Source organism: Protopterus annectens, chromosome 14.part0 (genome assembly GCF_019279795.1).
Source record: "Protopterus annectens isolate FY-2018-M chromosome 14.part0, PAN1.0, whole genome shotgun sequence".
In the NCBI taxonomy this organism is placed as follows: domain Eukaryota; kingdom Metazoa; phylum Chordata; order Ceratodontiformes; family Protopteridae; genus Protopterus; species Protopterus annectens.
The window spans coordinates 1,156,263,327-1,156,285,115 of record NC_056748.1 but is presented as its reverse complement, the minus strand read 5'-3'; the positions used below and the strand labels follow the sequence as shown (position 1 = coordinate 1,156,285,115).

General features: G+C 37.2%; 1 protein-coding gene across 1 annotated transcript in view; it reads left to right on the top strand.

Annotated features, from left to right (window-relative positions):
• LOC122789469 (pyroglutamylated RF-amide peptide receptor-like) overlaps positions 1 to 21,789 on the top strand; it is a 500,860-nt gene that overhangs the window by 392,008 nt on the left and 87,063 nt on the right. The window lies entirely within an intron of this gene.

Genomic DNA, 21,789 nt, shown 5'->3' with positions numbered 1-21,789 from the left:
CTAATTTCCTTAAATTCACATGCAACATCAAAACTGATAATTTACAGTACTTGGATGTTGATTTGTGGAAGAACAATGAGAATAATTGCTTCATGTCCAAGATCCACCGTAAGGATAGCTATTCAAATATGTTTTTACATTACAACAGTAACCACCCTTTATACCAAAGGAAAGGAATTATTAAAGGACAGTTGATTAGAGCAGCAAGAATATGCAGTGACGAAATTGGGTTTAACAATGAATGCTTGTTTCTAATGAAATTATTCCAAGAAAGGGGTTACCCAAAGCGGTTAATAGAAGGGGTAATGGAAGAAGTGAGAGGTCAAAGAAAAGAGAGTTACTTTCCTTTATTGGGTGAAGAGCGTGGATATAAAAGTAAAAAAACGGACAAAAAAATGGACAATGAAGCAAAAGAGAGTGGATGCCTTTTTGTTCACACAAATTGCAATGAAAGTGTAGCGGTAGAAAGGGCGATTAGCAAATACTGGCCTATAGTTATTATGAATGAGGAACACAAAAAACTGCTTGGGGGTAAACCACAGTTTATTAGAAGGCGTAATAAAAACTTGAAAGAATTGCTGGAGACAAACACAGAGGCAGGGCAAGGTTCAACGACCCAAAGGATTGGGACGTTTAAATGCAATAGTTGCAAACAGTGCCCTTATATTATGAACAAAAAAGGGTTCTATCTGAAGTCAAGGAAAACATACATAAAATCTCCTGGGTACTTTAATTGCAAAGCTAAAGGGGTAGTTTATCTTGGCTTGTGTCAGTGTTGTCAAAGTTTTTATATTGGAAAGACAGAGAGAACACTTGCTAAACGGATATACGAGCACCTTTATGATGATATTAGCAGAAGTAAAGAAGCAAATGCCTTCTATAAGCACTCCTTAGTATGTGAAAGAATGAAGATAGAATTTATCATTCTAGAACAGGTAAACATCAACCCCAGAGGAGGTGATTGGGAAACATCACTAGAATTTAAGGAGCTGCTTTGGCAGGTAAGATTAGATGCGGCCAAAACCCCAGGACTAAATGGAGCTATCAGTATTGGCAGCCTGTTAAAAATTAGAAGGGCCAAGTTATAAAATAATAAATTATACAACATACTACAGAAGTATTACTATGTAAAAAATGAATAACATTTAATGAAAAGGTGCAAAGGTTGAGTTTATGGCTGCACTATGGGCAGTGAAACATTGAGTTTATTAAGATAAATGTAAACTTGGTCTGAGCATAATATAGTTGCAAAGTGTGAGAAAAAAGAGTATGCCTGTTTTTAGTGGGATAGGAGAAGAACCAAAGAAGGTACGGACGGATGCACACCCCCACCAGCTTTTTGGGTATACACACTTGTATTTTTGTAAATATTTTATGTCAACGTTTTAAGATAAGGGGCTTGTAGTACAATTGATTCTGCAGATGTAAAAAATGGCACATTGCCAACAAAATGTATCAACAATTTAGTACAATAAGTATTTTCTATGTGCAATTTTTTGTGGTATATGTAGGGCAATTTGCCATTCAGGGGGTTAGAAATAATCACATTTATTGCCATCATAAGGCAAGACACAAACATTGTATAATATGTTTCTAAGATCCATTTATTTTTAAAAATGGATGATTTTTAAAATGTATGATTTTTAACGGAATTTTTTAAGTATAATTGCATGGATGTTTAAGGTTTATTTCATGGATATGCATTTAATACCAATATGAACAAAAGATAGGTTAAGATACAACATTCAACAGGTTGTATCAGACATAAAGAATAACCCTTTGGCTTTAAATGTAATGCAATTTTACAATTAATTGACTATTAATTAAGTAATTAAGGAGGATAAAACAGTATAAAAGAAGTTGCTGGAAATGAATTTAAATGTCTTGATAAAGCCTGGGAGGGCCCGGGTGAAAGCGCTTGACGAGATTTTGGATCCTTTGTATGTTTTTAATGCTTTTTACTGGTGGAGCTGAAAAATAAAACTTTCTTTCTGCACTTTGGTTTGACACCTGGATATCTTACTTCTTCAAATTTACCAGTTGGTGCTGTTCCTACAAGGAGTTGTGTCCAGTATTTAGTAAAATTATTGGGGACTCAACCACTATTTGTGAACAAAATGGGGTGCAATATTAAGAGTTATTTAGAAAGTATTAGTATCACTACGGTTCATACCCATAGGCACACCACGAAGTGTGGAAATTGTAAGCAATGTTACACAATATTAGAGGAGAGGAGCATCACTTTAGAAAACGCTAATGGGACGAATATAAAGTTTAAATATGGCAACTGTAATACTAAATTAGTGATATACTTAGCTAAATGTATGGTCTGCCCCGGATTTTATATAGGAAAGACAGAGAGATGTCTAAATAAACATATATGCTCACTTATATAGCATTAAGATGAAGGAAGAGAATAACGCATTATATAGACATATTACTAAATGTGGGGATAGACACTACTTTAAATTCGCTATTTTGGATTATGTTCATATTGATCCAAAAGGGGGAGACTATAAAGGTATACTGTCATACAAAGAAATGTGATGGCAGCTTTAAACAGATGCTTCCACTTTTCCAGGACTTAATGATTATTTCACCATTAACCCACTTTTGAAAATACAATAATTTATTTTTATTTGCACTTGTTTAGCATATATGTATTACAGAAATAAAGAAAATTATTAGTTAACATTTATTACAGTTTTGCATATATTACATTAGACTCTTTGCATCATACGAGGAACAACCACAGGAATCCGTAGGAGTTTGTGGACTTATGTCCTAAGTTGATCAAATGTATCACATACAGGATTTTTACAATGAGAGTATATTTTTATGTTTTTGATGTCTTCATTTTATGTACCAATTTGTTATTTTATTAACAGTGTATATGTTGCTTTAACATAGCACTTTTTGGCACCAAAGAACTTATTTAAACGTTACACTAACATTTTAATGGAGTTCTGAAGAAGCTCGCATTGTAGCGAGTGAAAGCTTAACTCTTTGGACAATAAAAGTTTCTTTACTCATTGGCCATTTATTTCTTGTTCGGTTTAATTTAAGTTTTATCCGTTTAATTGTGACCTTGTTTTGAGGTGGGTGTACCAAGACACAGAGGACTAGCGTTCTTTACATTTTTTTGTTCGTTGTTCACTGAGCGCTTACTTTCATCTATTTTCTGTTTTTTTCTGTGTGGAAAATGATCATTTAATCAATAATTGTGACAAAAGGAAATGTTTTATTTGTGAGAAAGTAGGCTATGTTGCAAAAATGTGAATTGAAATGTTTAAAATGTGAAAAGGCAGGGAAATTATAGATGAAATATAAAGAAAAGGAGGAAGTAATTAAAGAAGTAGAAATTAAACAAGCAATATAACTAGAAGAAGAAATAGAACAGGTACAAGAAGAAAAACAAAATCAACATATAACAGTAGAAAGTACTGAGATAAAAAAATTAGTAAAATAAAAAATGAAATGAGGTAATGTCAGAAATAAGGGAAAGATTAATTGGGGAGTAATAAAATAGGAAAAAATATCATTGGATAATGATAAAAGATAGGAAAAGAAAAATGATAGGAGTAGCTATGAAAGACAATTAAAAAAGGTAAACGATAAGACAATTAAAAGTAAAAATGAGAAAATAAATTAGTGAAGACTTGAGACTACTAGCAATAAATGTGAGCAGTATAAAGAATGTGACACGAAGGATAGGTATACTAGAATGGTATGCGACACTGGGTGTGGCTATGGTTATATTAGAGGATGTAAGAATATTAACAGAAGAGGAGCGATTGCAAACAGAAATATTATGGGGGGTGAGAGCATATGGGATCTAGGAAAAGAAACATGAGGGGTAGTGATACTGTGTAAGGATTCAACAAAAATGTTGGACATTATGTTAGTAATAATGGGAAGAATTATGATAGTAGATTTGAGATGAAAGGACATGTGTATAGAAGTATAGCAGTTTATACATATGTGACCATGAAAGACAGAGAGGGTATGTTTAACAAAATGTTACATTATGTAAGTGTAAACATGTATTTAATATTAGTGGATGATATCAATTGTGATCTGCAAAAAAGAAAACAAATGGATGGGGATGTGAAAACAATGTTAGAAGTGGTTAGGAGTGGAAAATCATGTATTTGGGAAAACAAACAATGGACATACAAAAGAAGTAATCTGAGAACTGAGACAGATTATTTTATAATCTCTGAAAGTTTAAAGATAATAGAAGAAGGGACAAAATGTACTGAATTTGCAGATCATCTGGCCATATGGATAGAAATATAAGAAAGAAATGTATATATAAGAATAGGTAAAATAATTAAGAGTGTATGAGGAGCAGTTACACAAGGAAGTAGTAGTAGATCTGTTCAGGCATTTGTGGAAAGGCCATGTGGGAATGAGAGTATTATGTAAAAAATAGGACATTATGGTGGATAAGTGTGATAAACAAATATAAAAGATGATATTTGGAATAGCAAGGCAGAAAAGAAAAGAAAAAAAGACTAACTATAAAAAAATAATAAAGCATTTACAGATTTAGTGAGTAATAAGAAAGTATATTTTAGTACCATATCTGAGTAGGAAAAAAGGACAGTAAAAGAAATAAGAAATGAGAAATGACAAACTGTTATACCCAACAGGAAATCATGAATGTAGTAAAAGAATATGTAGAAATGACTTTTAAAGAAACTAAGATAAAAAGGAAACAAAAGTGGAAAGTAAAAAACTAACAGAACAACATGATAAAGAATTAGAAAAAGAAATAACAATGGATGAATTTAATAACATGGTGAGGTTAGTGAATACAGAATCAGCGACAGGACCAGATGGGATATAAAAATATGAAAGTGTGGCAAAAGAAGTATTTTTAAAGTGTTAAATGAATGGTTCGATGAAGGTTTTGGGCAAAAAGAAATCTGAAGTATGAAATTCATATGGAATAAGGGAGTCAACTCGGACATAAGAAATTGGAGACCAATAGTACTTAATATTTATTATAAGATTTTTATGAAAATAATACAAAAAAGACTAGAGGATAAATTAAATAAAATATTAGAAGACACAATATTTGGTAGAAAGGGAAAAAGGAAGTCATGAATTGTTAATGATAGTAAGAGAGTTGTGGATGATATAAACAGGGAAACAGAAGTAAAAATAATGGCAGATGATTTAAACAAAGCTTTTGACAAGATACAACATGGTATTTTATGGGACATAATGAAAAAATACAAAATAAGTGAGAGGATACTAAAGATATTTTATATGGTATATGCAAAGAATAAAGTAAAAGTATTAGTAAATGGGTGGCTAAGTCAAGAAATAGATATTAAAAATGATATAAGAAAAGGATGTCCAGTGAGTAGCATTGTATTTGTACTAGTTATGAATGTAGTAGCTAGTAAAATGAATATCGCACTAAAAGTAGCAGAATTCAAGATGACAGAAGGAATTAAAGTACCAATAATGTTCTCATACACAGATGATATTATAATAATGAAGAAGAAGAAGAATAAAGAATGGATAAAGGAAGCTATTAAGTATTTAAATGAGTATTTGAAGGCCAGAGGCATGACTATAAATATAGATAAGAATAAAGGAATAGAAGAAGAAGGTAAAATAAACAATATTCAGTTTAATGGAAGAAAATAAAATTTGGTATAACATTTGGAAATAAAATGGTAACAAAAACAATAATGGGAAGACATAACCAGATCAAAAAATATATGTTCATTTTGGAGAACTTATAAATTATCATATAAAAGAAGGTGCATTTGATACATATGGTGCTATTGGGAAAAACTGCACACTTAGTAGATGTGTTTATGAATCTAACAAAGTATGAAAAAGAAATAATGGTAGTTGTGTCTCATTTGTATGGGGATCGAGACTGAATCCAGTAAGAAGACAAATTGTAAATACTGAAGAAGAAGGTTTGGGTTTAATACATCCAGTGGTTTATGTGGCATCATTACATGTATGTAAAGTGTTGAAATGGATAAAAGAGGAAAATGGATCATTAGTAAGTGTAATAATGAAATAAAAATATAAAAATGGTGTACGCTGAATAAAGGTAAAAGGGAGAACGAAGGTATGTAGGGGAAAGAGCATCAAGGCGAAATAATATTGTGGAAGGGAAGAAGAAAAGATAGAAGTAAATCGAACATTTGGCTGTCTAAGTATAATTAATGACTATTATTGTGCTCATTCATGGCAAAATATTGAAGAGATAAAAGTTTGAACATTATGGTGCAAAAATGTATAGAATATAACAGAACACAGTTTTAGACTGTAGAAGGGTGAAAAATTCTGAAGATAATATGTTGGAAGAAATTACAAAAGTGGAATATATAAATATGGACGTGCTGGAATATGGATATTATAAAGGCAAAGGAAGGAAAGAAGTAAAGGTAATTTGTGTAAGGATGCTTGGGTCTATATTTTCTTGTTGAAAGACGTGTTGAGTGAACTCTGTAATCGCCGAATGGCCACATCAGCAACTTTTTTCCCAGGGGAAAAAAAGTGCTTGGCCTAATAAACAAAAAACAAATGTTCACACCCCCCACACCCCCCCTAACTAAATATACCAACTCTGAGATCACACTACAATGGGGAAAAGGGCAAATCCCCGATGACGGCCAAGTGCTTTTTTCCCCCTGGGAAAAAAGTCGCTGATGTGGCCATTCAGTGAATACAGAGTTCGCTGTTTACTTGTTGATGAAGACGTGTTCGCTGAACATGTCTTTTGACAAGATAATATAGACCGGATGGTTTACATTATATGGACAATATAGAATGAGCAACTAAATGAGATTAAGTTTATTGGAAATGACATTTAGCAGATATACTGAGAAAAATAAGATTCCCTTTATAGATAAAGGGGAAAAAGGGTGGGGCATAAAATAAAGGTATAGGAAGAGATATGGACATTTATATAGTCATGCGAATGACAAAAAATTATTGTACAAATTGTAAATTACTGTAAATAGTGTATAGTATGTAAATAATATAAATATTGTAAATAATGTGTTACGTGCACCTGAACTACCACTTAAACAGGCATGAGATCACATCCAAATGATAACACACTTAGGAGAGCAGCACTCACCCTTCTGCTGCAATGCTGCAGCACAGTGTCAGCAATCCAGTGACCTTTTGTGAAAACAGAACCCACAACCTTCTACATGATAGGTAGATGAGTTCCCTGTTGTACTACTACTATTTTACATGTTTCAGTTCTATAGTGTGTTTGCTAAGAACAAAAAGGAAAACTTCTTTCCCATTGTTTGCAGCACAGACCAAGAACATTAGTATGCACTTTCACTTATATAACACCAGTAAAATAATACACACACACACACACACACACACACACACACACACACACACACACACACACACACACACACACACACACACACACACACCAGCAGTATATTCATATCGTAGATTCAGTGATGCTGGTCTATGCCTCATTTCTTTGGTCCAAAACTGTGCAGCACAAATTCAGACCAGTGATCCTCGATTCTGCAATACTAAAACACTGGTGTGAAGTCTGAATTAGCTTTTACTGGCATCCTGACCTGTGGTCAAGATCTTCGTGCTCATTTATAAAGCCCTATGTGACTTTGTGACTACCTTTCTTAAGGAGTTTCTGCTGCTTTATATTTCAGTATGCTCAATCTGTTGTGCTATTGATGGGCTACTGATGACTGTTGACTCCCAGGAAATATCTTCAAATACTTGGTGGTGATCTTAAATCTAACATTCCATTCCTGTGGAATTCATTATCTGCCCAGTTTTGGAAGAATGGGTTAGAGGCCTTCCTTAGGAGAGTCCTAAAGTGTCCTTTAAGTGGGTATGTGTGAGTGCACATTAGGAGTTTATTTAAATTATTTTAGCATAGTATAACTGTATGACTTACTTATCAGGTGTTTAGTCCTTTCAGTGTATCTTTATTAGTTTAATTTATGCAGTTTTATTGGCAGTATCACTACTTAAGGAAGTCTGTTATTTCTTCATTTTCTTTAAATAATAAAAGTTAGCCGTCAAGCCGCACATTGTCCCCACCACTGTTCATCCACGTTACAAGTCTGCCTTGGTTCCACTTTCCATCCCATTTACATTTGTTTTCCTAGTGATATTTTCTGTGTCTTGTTAAGCCATTGTTCTCTGCAGTGGTATCATTCTAAAGGGCCTTCACTTCTGGGGATCGGACACCTTTTAATCCCTGCTGAGGTCAATGTTGTTTTTGTCAACTGACTGCTGAAAACACATGCAGATGGAGGGGATGACTGGATGGGAGTTTTATGAAGTCATGCTTGTTCACAAAATGCTAGTGATTTTACACCCACATGGTCAGTCACTAGTGTGTGTGTCACTGCAAGGATTTTTCGTGAGTTACCAACCTACCATGTATTTCCCCTTTACTTCTCATTATATAAACTCATAGTTGTTATACACAAGTAGTGGGGCAGTGGGGGTATAACCCCTCCCCACATCAGGAGTGCAGGGGGTGCAGGGCCTTGCTCCCCTCTGCAAATTTACTGTTTTCCTTCTCTTCTTATGTTTTAGAGCGATGCTCACATTAGCAGGATTTCATTCATTCGTGATCACTGTTCTCTGAGTTGATCACAAATAAGTTGATGTCTTGTCAGGGAGCTGAGTTTTAAAAAGCTATTGCAATGCTGGCAGTCAAAGTCAGATCATCTGACTTAGAAAGTATTGATAGGGACAGATGACACAAAGTGTAGCAAAGATTTACTATATCTAGTTGTTGTACTGTTGCTAATCAAAGGCAAAAGCTACCTGTTTTATCTTGCTACATGTTTCTTTGAGCATCATTTAGCAAACGTCATACAAGCCTATATTTATTTACAGAATCTGGTTCTGATACTAATGACCAATGAGTTAAACATTCAGTCGAAATAATGTTAAAAAGGAAATTAACTAGCCAACTCATATTCCTTCACTTTTACTCCATATACAACAGACAATATGTCTGTAGTGATGATGTGGTTTATTAAACATTTTGTTTCATTTCCCAAGTTATAGATTCACAAGTTCCTAGGTATGTAAATGGCTAATGACTACTAGTGCCTTTTAAGCCAAATCATGCATCCCAAATCTCTGACATATTCAGCTACCCTTGATAAGTACAAACAAAGGCTTCGGAGATTAAAAATTTACAAGCAGGGACCTGGGAGATGAACCATTTATAGTCTACCTGTGTCCATTAGAGACATAGGTGCCAAACCAGGGATGAATTTCCTATTCCCCATCTAATTTTCCAAGTTACACTTGAATTGGTTTAGGAAGGCACTCTGCTTTACTGGATGGTCAGCCTATTCCAAAGAAGTGGTAGTCTCTGGGATACATACCTGTCTCTCCAGCAGGTCCTATTTATATGACAGGCAAGGTCTAAGCCTTTAAAGTGGGTAATTCTGGTACTGTTTGCTTTGTGGATATGCAGGAAATCCATCAGGGTGGAGTCTGACAATGCTATGGATGCCAGGCATAGATCTCCTCTCAACTTGGCCTGCATCTGTCACCTCTGGGCTTGTGGATACTGGCCAAGGATCTTGCCACCCCTATAGTGCCTTTTTAGGTGGTGTTCCAAAGACCAAATTACCACCATAACAGCTATAAACAAATGCAATCTGAGGGTCATGCTGCTCAATGCTAGAAGTCTAAATCTCAAAATGAACTCACTCGAAGCACTCCTTAAAATGGAGAACACCGACATTTGTGCTGTAACAGAGACCTGGTTCAAGTCAGCAGAAAGCAACCCCGCACTACCAGGCTATAACTCATTCCACACCTTTTGGCTCCAGAACTTGGACCGAAGCTCCAAAGGCAGTGGTGTTTCCATATTCATAAAGGATGTGCACACCTCCAGACTAGTAGCCTAACATAATGCATCTGAGATACATCAGGTGCAGCTAACATTGGGTAAGACAGTGATTCAGGTCATAGCCTGCTATAGGTCCCCAACCATGTCCCAAGACTCACACTCCACGTTCCTAAGCACCCTGGAGAATATTAGGGTCCAACCTAATACTCTCATACTGGGCAACTTCAACTACCCCTCCATTAACTCGGAAAACTACTCATGAACCAATACACTTGTCCAACATTTCCTGGAATTCATTAATTCCAATGCCCTGGACCAGCTCATTCTTACCCCCACCAGAGGTAGCAACATCCTTGACCTGGTCATTACTAACATGGGTGACCATTGCTCTACACCAGTAGTCAACTCCTCCCTGGTTAGATCCAACCACAAACTAATAACCTTGGAAATACACATCCCTGCAAAAGTAACCACCATGAAAAACTTCTACAAAGCTAACTTTGGGCTCCTAAAAACAGAGGTGGCTAACTTCACTGCACCCATGCAAATGGAGATCAGTTGCATGACCACCGAATCATACACCAAATGCACTGTACGAACACATACACAAATGCATGTATCTTGCCATACCCAACAGAACCAAGACGCTCCCCTCCAGAGAAAGGAAGCCAATTTGGTGGTCCCCTGCCATAAACAAACTCTACAACAGAAGGAGGAAAATGATGCGGAATAAGCTGAAGTCCCAAGACTGGAACAACTCCCTTAACAGCTCAACAAAAAGTTGAGATCCCTCATCAAATCCTCTAAAGCTAGCTATGAAAACAGAGTTGCAGCAGATAGTAAAAACAACCACAAGGCCTTCTATAGTTATGTAAAGAATCTCCACGGCAATACCCAGATTTGCTCTGAGCTACAATGGTACCTCCTATACAGAGCCAGCAGATGTTGCCAATGTACTGGCCAACAGATTCAGTGCCAACTTTACCCCTCTCTCCCCTAAAGTACCAATCACAATACCAGTAGACTGCCAGGCACCCAGTATTACTGCTGCACAGGTTAAAACAGCACTGTTCAAGGCCAAGAATACAACTTCTATGGGACCTGACAATATCCCAGGCTGTGTTCTACATGAACTACAGAGTGAACTGGTACCTCACCTGTGTGCCCTGTTCAATCACAGTCTCACCTCAGGCTTTGTCCCTACAAAATGATGCATTGCTACAGTCATCCCTCTCTACAAAGGAGGAATGACTACAGAACCTAGGAATTATCGCCCCATTAGCCTGATGAGTCTGATATGCAAAGCTATGGAACGCATCATCATGGACCTAATAAACAAGGATATAGGGAATATCCAAACTCTGTATCCCACACAGTTTAGTTTTGTGAAGGGTAGATTATGCCTGCTCAACTTGGTCAACTTCTTTGAGTCAGTCACCAGAGCTGTGGATGAAGGCAAGGTGGTTCATACAGCCTACCTTCATCTGGCCAAGGCCTTTGATACCATTCCCCACTCAGTAATCATAGAAAAACTCACTAAGCTAGTCATCAACCCCAATATCATTAGGTGAAACTGTAGAAAATCCTAAAATGGCACCACGGCTAAGGCTGTATGAAAACAGAAAGGCTTGAAAGCAAATGTAATTTAATTTTGAACAAAAAAAACAAAAGGCCTAAGTACAAAGATAAGCGCTTTCGGCGAGACTTCGCCTTCTTCATATCATGTAGTATAAAGGTCCATATTGGTTAAAATAACAATAATCAACCAATCATGTCTGTTAGAGCTGACACACCTTCAAAAATTAACAAATCAAAAAGTCAATCATAGAATCAGGAAGCATAATAACAGAAAATATACCTAACCAATCCTGGACTAGGAAGGGTTCCAATAACCAATAAAAAAGAATTCTTATATTAGAATAGTATCATTAAAAACAAAATATACTATAGAAACCTTGTGCAGATTCAAATTATATAATATCATAAAAATGTTGACCTTTAGATATTTCAGATTTAGTGCATGTATATAATGTGTAAATGAATGCTTAATTCTATCTGCTTCAGTGGTTAAGCATGATGGTTTATACAATACTTTTAAAAAACTTGTCCTCATTTACAATAAAAATTGAATAAAGTGATAAAGTAACTATATTTACTTGTTGTTAATAGAGAATAAACTCATAAAGTTTAAAAAGGTATTCATCTGCATTCTTGATGAGAAATCTTGATGAGTGGATAGGAAATAGAAAATTCACCCCAGGGATCACTCCATTGGCTTTACTCGACAGAGCCACTGGGAACTAAGGTCGGGTGGCACAATGCCAAGGTAATTCTAAAGGCTAGGCTTAGCCTAGTCACGTCTATGAACCTATGAACAGGCTTTAGGAGACAAAATACATGGATAGGGCTTTAAGGTGGTCTGCATAGGACATGTTACTTACACCCTGTATTCTTTTAGTGAGGAATCTCTGTGGATGTTCTAATTGTTGGATTTTCCTTGTTAGGTACAAACAAATGTGGCACTGTATTCAATTATAGGTCTGATGAATGCTGAATGTAGTTGAACAGAGACTCTTTGGGCTTAGATACCATACATTTGTTTATAAGTTGCAAAACATGAGATGTTTCCTCAATATTGTGAACACATAATGGTCAAAGAGTCGATTAACATGAACTCTACACTCATTGCACGACTTGAAACCACCTATAACAAGGTAGCCAGAATTGCAGCAAACCAACCTTATAAATCTCACCATTGCCTTTCTCTTAAGCAACTTGACTGGCTAGCACTCCCCCCACATGCTCCAACTGTATCAGTTTACAAATTACCCACACCATCCTGAACTTACCCTCCTTTTGACCTAGCCTCTCCACTATTATATCTAAATTCTTATAACTACTCAGCAAGGTACCTATCTCAAACAGATCTATGCTTTTGTATTTAGGTTATCTATTAATGACTAACTTAGTTATTTTGATAATTATTTTGCAAAGTATCATCCTCTCTTTGTTTTTTAACCATTGTATTAATGATGCTGTACTGTCTAACTTTGATAGTTTATTTTCTCTCTTTAATGTCGCAAGCTTTTCTTACAAAATTCTTTGCATGATGTATTTCAAAAATGCTAATCAAAATTGTACTATGTGGAGCTTTTCTTCCCGGGTCTCTGCTGGAAATGAGTCAAAAGCTCAGACAAACTAACCTAGTTAACAAATGTGAAATAAATAAATAAACTTGTGTCCCCAAGTCCCTGACTACATTGTTGACTCTTAGGGGTGTTTTGTCAGTATGATAGTTACACGAGGTGGATGACTTCCTGAAGGATCCCGTTATGTATTTCTTGGCATTTAGTTTCAGTCCTTGGCCCTGACACAAGTTATTTACTCATGTCAACCCCTCCTGGAGAACACTAGTTCATAGGATTCTGCTTGTGACTGGCCTTTTTTTAAGAGGTGGACTCCCAAATTCTAACTTCCTTAGTCTGGGCGACAGCTGGCTATACACCACATGACATAAGGGTTTATACTTAACCTCTTGAGTTTAACAACAATTCCTGAGTTGGATATTGTGTCAGGTGCCTTGTCTAGGGCAAGGTTGGTGGTATAAACCATTTTGCCCTCAAACATTGCTTTGGTGACCTTCTCAAAGTAGTCTACCAGGTTGAGTAGGCATGGTGTGTCCCTGATTAAATCAAATTGGGTTGGGTCCCATATGTGGAGCTTTCCTATGTCATTGTTGATAATTCCCATGATAATTCTTTCCATGGCTTTGCATATTAGACTAGTGAAATTTATGGATCTGTAATTTCCAGGGTCTGTAGTTGGCCCACCTCTGGGCAGATAGATGACTGTTGCTGCTGTCCATTCAGGAGGCACATAGCGTTTTTGGACGCTATGGTTAAACAACAATTCCAGAGAACCTGACAGTTCATCCTTCATGCTATTTAGAAGGCATGCTGGGATACTGTCTGGGACCATCAATGCAGTGTTCTTGGCCTTGGAGTGATCATTGATGACATGCTGTCTAGTGACAGTAAGGGGAGTTATACCTGATGGTATTTCCTGAGGGGTGGTTGAAGGGGAGACTGGCATAAAATTAGAGCTGTATTTGTCTGCTAGAAGGTTTGCTATATCTTCTGGCTCATTATAGGTGGCTCCATTTATAATGAGGTCTGCACACAATTGTGTATCATCTTTGGGGTTGCGGACATAGCTAAAGGGTTTACTATCAAAAGGACGAAATTCACTTCCACTAACAGTGATTTCTGTGACAAATAACACTGACTCATGAATATGAAGTAGGTTGAATGATTAACGCAGCAACGTCGACAAATTCTGTCAACCTTAAGGTGGAACTCTCCCATTCACATACATGCTGTAACTCCCTGCCCATGTACGACCTTCTAAACCAACGTACAAATGAACGTCAACATTCCGACAGTCGCTCCTACCATCGTTGAGGAGGTGGCTATCGAGCATGTTACTGTCATGCTTTTGATGGTAAACCTAGCTAAAGAATGCCTTGTGGCTGTCCTTGGCCTGGGTGGCCAAATGTACCTCAAATTTGGCTTTGGTAGACTTTGTTTGTCTTATGGGTTGTTTGTTTAGTTTAAAGAGAGTGCTTGTAACCTGCTGGGTGCTAGACCTCCTAATGTTTGCCATGAATCTTCCTCTTCTGTTATACAGCTAATTGTTGTTGTGATTCCACTAGGGTGGTTTGTTTTTTGAGTTAATTCTGCACTTATTCCTGGTGAGTACAGATGCTTGTCTAGGGTTTCTGTGAATAGTTCCACAGTAGACAGCAGTGTTGTCAAGGTTTAGGGGAGCTTGAAATTTTGGTCTTAGCCTTAGAGTAGTTTCTTAACATTCCAGGGTTAGCTGAGGTTCTAAGTTTTATTTTTACTTCAGAGGAGACTATTTTATGGTGTGACCTTACCAGACAGGACATTACACCAGTGGGTGTGCAGCGCACTCCCATATTAGTGAGGTCTAGATCCACTAGGTTTGCACCTCTGTCTGGCATATTGACAATCTGGTCCAGGGAGTTTTTTATTTATAAAATTCAGGAGTCTCTGTGCCTGTATGTTTGGTGTCATATATGATTCCCAGTTAATAGTGGGATAATAAAATTTGCTTATGCATGTGGCATCGGATTGGATGGTTAATGCCTCCAGTAAGCTTAAATATGTGTTATGGGTTTCTTGGGTCATAGAGGGGGACCTATGGGTTGCAAGGAAGTGGTATGTGATTTTGACTATGGTGATTTGAACATGGAGAAGCTCAAGTACATTGTCTTGTTTGACCAGCTTTGAGGTATATTAATTTTTGACATAAATCAAGACACCTCCACCTATAGTCCCTGTCTGTGTAGTAGCTGATCTAAATGTATGGAAGGCATTATAGCCTGGCACTGCCAGTGTGCTGTCTGAGACTTTAAACCATGTCTGAGTGACTGCACAGATGTCAGCATTCTCTAGCATGAGTCAAGCTTGTAGGCAGTGGAATTTCTGATTTAGACTCCTAGCATTGGGCAGTAACACCTTTCGTTTTGATTTCTATTTTGGAACTACTTTCAGTTTGTCATTGCTTAAAAAAAGCACTATGTTTTAGTTAATATTCAAAAGCCTAGAGTGGATAATTGCAGATAAATTCCTGGCAAAACAACGTGGTCTGTTGACCATCTCCTTCCATGCTGACAAATATTACACTCCCTTAGAATGACACCAGAAACTTAGTCAGTTATTAAAGTCAGTCATCTTTTGTTTGTATTGTGGCATCATCCTTAGAAATTATAAAATGCTGCTCAATATTAGGCTTATAACAGCCAGGTAGACATACTCCTGGAGCTCCATGTTGCCTGTCTTCATATAGTCTAGGGAGGTACACCTCAGTTCATTTATATCCACATGGACTCTGACTGAGTCATACCAGTACATGGGGTCCAGTGACCTGAGTGCATGACTAATGTGGTGGATCCTGGCCCGTGATAAGCACCTGACCATGGCTTTCTTCTTACTCACCCTGGTGAGAGACACATATCAGTGTGTGTCTCACAATGTTGTGTGGTGACTTACCTAATGGACTAAGAAGTTAAGACTCCAGGAGGTGCGGCTGAATGTATTGATGTGGGTGTTGTATTGAAGGAGTGCATTCAGGGCTGATGAGGTTATTTGCTATGTGTATTTCCTATATGAGGTCTTTGAGGTTTAGGAAGGTTATATTTAAGTGCCTCAACATATGAAGGTCTATGTGTCTGTTGCATAGTGTGTGTGATGGGTGCAGCGTGTGTACTGCTGACAACCTGATTGACATTAGGAGTGCTTTTATTTATTTATTATTTTATTTATTGACATTTGTCAAATCTACTAGGATGGCTTGAACTGCCTAACCTACTTCAGGTTAACCAACTAATAGTTGCACACAAGATCCTGTACCAACCAGATAATACACCCGTACTTAAAAACCTCATCACCCCCTACAGTAACCTTAGCGCACTTTGTTCATCTGAAAGATTACTAGTTTAAACTCTCAAATCCAACAACACAGCTGGTAAATCTCTATTTGCTAACTCTGCTGACAAAACTTGGAATTCTCTTCCTGCTGATCTTGCATCTGAATTCTCTCTACCTCAATTCAAGAAAAGTCTGATTGAGTACTTTAAAAAGCGATGGCTATGTCCTTGTCCTAATCCAGACTAACTCTAACCATCACTTGTGTGCACATGGAGGACTTCTGCCAACACTTTGTTTCTTAACTTATAAATCCTATGATCTCCTTGGATCTACTATCAGGTTAGCCTACTAGGCATTCCATACCCTATCATTCTTAAAAACACTGTCTAGAATTTTCCATCGGAGTAAAAGTGTAATAATTTGTTTGTGTATGTATTTTTGTGTTTGTTTACATCTGTGTAAAAATCCTTTTATTTGTGTTTTATTTTGTGTTTTAAATTGTAAAAATGTAACAGTTTGTTGAATGTCTTTTTGGAGCTTTTCTCCCCGGGCCTCCGCTGAAAATGGACATGTATGCAGTCAGACTATCCCAGTAAACAAATGTAAAATAAATAAATAAATAAACAAATTGTTTATTGGAAAAGTCCAACTGGGTAATAAATACCCATTTTTAGTGAAGGCCCAGGGAGAAAAGCTTCAGAGAGTTAAATAACATCAAATAAAAGGGTCTATATTAGAACATCGAAATTTCACAATTTTGAATGTTCTAATATCGACCCCTATTCAGCAAATGCTGACAACATTGAACATGCCGAACAGCAAATTTTTTCCTAGGGAAAAAATTCGCTTTTCCGAAACACATACACACAACACAAGCACACCAAACAAACAGCAATCCACACACATACACCTAAAATCTTACAGCTAACCCTACACTAAACTGTACAAACACCACTAACTATCCACTTACCTTAACCCAAACCCTAACCTTAAGGTCCGTCACTATTGCACACTCACCTCACCCGCGCCCTAACCCTAACTCACCTAACCCGCTCTAACCCTCACGTCCACACAATCGCACACATACCTAACCTGTGCCCTAACCCTAACTCACCTAACCCTCGGCCAATCGCACACTTACCTGAACCCGATGCGTAACTTTCCACCACAGAGCTGAAAATAGCAAAATGACAGAAACGGACAACCAAATTATTTCCCTAGGAAAAAATTTGGTTTTCTGACGTTTTACTATTTTCAGCATTCACTGAACAGGGGTCGATATTAGAACATTCGAAACTGTGAAATTTCGATGTTCTAATATAGACCCCAAATAAAACACTAATACGTATGGAATACAAAAGATACAGTAAAACATGAGGAGACACCAGTGATGTAAAAATAAAAATAACTAAAAAATGACAATTAAATATGACGATCAATATATACAAAAGTATCAGAAGTACAGTCTACTATGCTAGGAGAAAAAAAATAAAAATATACAAGTGCACCCTAAGAGTGGGGAGAGGCAGGTGTTGAAAGATATAGATAAGACAGCATGATGAGAGGTTTGGTTTGTAACAATGTAACGTATTTGTTACTATAGATCATACAGATGAGGTGCATGGGCACAGCCATGAGTTAGTGAGAGATTAGTAACAATGCAGTATATTTGTTACTTTAGATCATACAAGTGAGGTGCAGGGGCATAGCCATGAGTTAGTGAGAAATTCTTTGAGAGACGACTTAAATACATGGAGACTAGATATAGTTCTGATTGAATCTGGGATAGAGTTCCAAAGTTTGGATATGCACTGTGAGTATAAACCTTGCTCCATAGTTTTTTGACTTATAAATTTCATGCAGGTCTTTGTCTTGAGACTACAGAGGGTGATGTGGCAGATAGTGATAAAGTAAAGTACTGAGGAGTTAAGAAGGGCAGTTAGTGGGATTATATAGTATTTTGTGGGTTAGTAGAAGTTGTGTCTGGGCTAGCTGATGTGGGAGTGCTAACCAGTTGAAAGCACGTAATGCAGAGCAATGATGAGCCTTATGTGGAAGGTTAGCTACAAATCTAGCTATCGTATTATAGCACTGGCCCAGTTGTGATTTACGGGAGAGCTGGATGTTAGTCAAAATAGGCCATAGAGAAGAGAGGGCAAAAGATAAGAGTTAGGTAGAGTGATTCTACTAAAAGGAGTTAAGGATTATTTTCTTTTTTGCTCTGTATAGTAGACGTATCTTTTGATGAGTTATTTTTATACAGTTGTATATGTGAAGATCAAACTTTTTAACTTGTCATCTATGGTGACTCCAGGCAATTTGGTATGGTAACTACTTCAATGGCTTTATTGTTTAAAGAGGTAATGTATAAGTTACTTTTAGCATTGGCACAGGACTTCGGAAAAATAGAAATTGTTTAACCTTTTTGGATTAAGTAAAAGCTGGTTTTGATGTAGCCACAGTTTGACATCAGAGTTGAAGACATTTGTTGTCATGGATTGTAGTTGTAATGGGCTGTCAGATGAGCTGATGAGAAGTGTTATCTACATACTGAAAAGAACAAGCTTGATGAGGAAAGGTATATAGGTTATTAACGAAAATTTTTAAGGAGAAAAGGAGATAAAGAAGAGAGCCATTTGACGGATTGATCTCTTTCAGATAGGCAGTTAGAGAGCCAGAGAAGAGTTGGTTTGGAAAGGCCCACAGTGGACATTTGAGCTGGACTTTTCTCATGTAACATGTTGTTAAAGGTTGTTGAGAGATATGTAAAAATAGAAAAGATAAACTCTCCTTCCCTAGCCTTATTAATGGTGTCAGAATAAGTTGGGTAGACCTGAAGTGATGCTATGACCTGCTCAGAAACCATGTTGTGTCAGGGTCAGGAGATAATTTTGCAGCAGGTACTGAAGGAGTTGTTTATGAAAACACTTTTCCAAGATCTTAGAAAGTGTGGGCAAGATAGCAACTGGCCCAACGTTACAGACTCCAGAGGCGTTACCTCCTTTCTGAAGGGGACTAAGGACAAGGACATGGGAGTCTTGAATACATCTGTTAATATGAATTAAGACCCCGCTATATGCAATAGAGTCTGCAGCAGGGTGATCAGCAGCAGAATGGGAGGATGACATAATGGTTAAGGTGTCTACCTTAAAAACACAAGGTGCAGGGTTTGATTCTCACATGGGGTGACTGGCTAGGCTTCAAATGGCCCAAAAGGACAGTTAGCCTAGTACTAGTCTATGAACCTATGAAACTAAGGAAAACAGGGTTTAAGTTTCTTTAATAATTGTTTAACATGTGATGTGGAAACAGGTTGGAAATTGAAGCCATGGATGCCAACACTAGTAAAGCTTTGAGGTAGATTAAATGGCTAGGGAGAGATGGAGGTAAGACAGGTCATGATGTCAATAACGAAAGAGTAAAGCTTTGAGGTAGATTAAATGGCTAGGGAGAGATGGAGGTAAGACAGATCATGATGTCAATACGAAAGTATTAAATGTGGCAGCTGTTTCTGAGGGGGATAAGTCCAGATAGGGGTTTCGGGAGGAAGGAGAACCAGGTTAAAACATTTCCTTAATTGAACTCCAGAATGTCTTTGGATTTTTTTTTTTTGGATTATCTTGTGGGTCAGAGTAATTAATATTGTTTTGTCTAAGTGAATTTGCTTCTTGGTGAAGTTGTACAACACCTTGTATAGATGTAATTTTAAGGGGTTTTATCTCTCATGCCATTGTTTTCATACTTTGTTGCATTTTTCATGGGAATTCTTGTGGGATGAGACAGCCACAGGGTTTGCATATTTTTCACTGTTTTATTTCTAATAGGGGAAGGCTAATTAATGTATTCATGAATATACCATTGAATTTGTTGACAGCTTTGTCTACAGTTAGGGTTTTGAGTTGGGACAATTTGACGGATTTTAATAGATTATTGAGTGCATCAGGAAACAAGCTAGAAAGATTTGGGATAGTTATGTGCTGATGTTTTTTAGCTGGTAGGGGGTTTCTTTATCGGTGAATATAGAGTGATGTAAACTAAGGAAAGCAAGTAATAACCCTGAGACAGCAGACTTGGTGGGGTCAGAGACAAGTATCCAGTCAAGGATAGAATTTTTATGATATGCTTTGTTGAGCTGAGTAGGGGAAGAGATTTTTGTGAGAGCTTTGCCTTCAGTGATATTGTATAAATACATCTCTCACATACCTTATCAGTTTGAGAATTAGCCGATTGTCAGTAAACATGAGGCAATTTCTACATTGCCTCAGGATGCCCACATCCACCAAGCTGGTAACAAAGATAGTGGCAAAGTTCATACCCATGGCAGCAGACCATTTTTTTCTGATTAGATAGTTGCGGTGAGAATATGTCAGGAGTATCTGGTTTGCAACTCTGAGGGCAGTGCTTGTCACTGCAAACTAACGGCCCTATGTGCAACTAGGTACTGGTGAAATTTGAAGGGTGCTTTTGCAGGAAAAATGTCAACTCAAGGTCCCTGCATCTATACAGGGCTGTAGCAAGCACTTGAGGGGAACTACGAAAGTAGATCATGGTGATTTACGGATGAAGTATTTAGGGAGATATTCTGAAGTTACATTAGTCAGCAGTTAATCAAGCAGGACTTATGGAAAATAAATAATTAGTTGGAATTAGCTTTGTCAATAATGATGAATAGTGGAGATTCACCTAATTGGCTAATGCCTGGTTACTACTAGTGCTGGGCTCACCACAGCTTCATGATACAATGTCCCTTTGCTTCTTCTCTCACCAAAAGCAAAACATTAGCACCAATCCCAAGATGAGAAGCAGGCCATAGGTTCTTTGGTGATCAACAGTCTTGTTCCAAATTATGCAGAGGTATGTAGGCTTATTGTAGCCTTTACCTGATAGATGCCTTGAATAGCAATCAGACCAATCAGGAAGGTCTCTCACACAGACACTCACTGCCCAATCAATGGCAGTTAGGAATCAATGCTTCTTCTCTCACCAGGAGCAACATGCAAGAATAAATTCCAAGCCAGCAACTATGAAGCAGTTAGCAGGCTTTATGTTGATCAGCAGTCTCCAGGAAATAATGTCCCTAGTCTCCTTTTCTCACCAGGAGCAAAAGAAATGCACAAATTCCAAAATGACTACTGAAAGGTAGAATGTGGGCTCTCCAATAATTGGTGTTCTTAGACCCGATGTTGCAAATTTTAAAGGTAATATGGAAAAAATGTGTCAATATCCTAAGAGATGCACTTTGCGCAAAGCAGTTAAATCTGGGAGTAAATCAAGCTTTCACAATCTAAGTGGGGAGTCACCAATTTTAAAAGAGGAAGATAGATTGGATAGGGTTGTTTCTTAGTATTATTCCTCCTCTATAGAATAGAGTGGGAGGGCCAATACATTTAAATAGCTGAAGGGGAGTGACTTCACAAAATGGTAATTTTTATGCTTATTCACAATAGCCAATGAAAGAGGAATGGGAAGGAA